The following is a 266-nucleotide window of genomic DNA, read 5'->3' as shown; positions in this document are numbered from 1 at the left end:
TGGTTATTCTCTTACGAACTTTGACGGTAAATGCAGACCGTCCGTGATTACAATTTTGAGTTTGTATTATCATATAGCTGCTGGTGGTAAATGAAGCTGATATGATCAGGACGCTCGTAAACACGGCCATAAAAAATATAATTATGATCATAAATATAAACGAAAATGATGTTAACTCTCATGAAAAGGCAATTACAACTTTATTCATTTATGATGTTCATATTACTTAAATGAATGCGCTGACTGGACAAGCTGTCATTTTAGGG

This window comes from Penaeus monodon, chromosome 19 (genome assembly GCF_015228065.2).
Source record: "Penaeus monodon isolate SGIC_2016 chromosome 19, NSTDA_Pmon_1, whole genome shotgun sequence".
Taxonomy (NCBI): Eukaryota; Metazoa; Arthropoda; class Malacostraca; order Decapoda; family Penaeidae; genus Penaeus; species Penaeus monodon.
The sequence above is the reverse complement of the archived record's forward strand: the minus strand, read 5'-3'. Positions refer to the sequence as shown.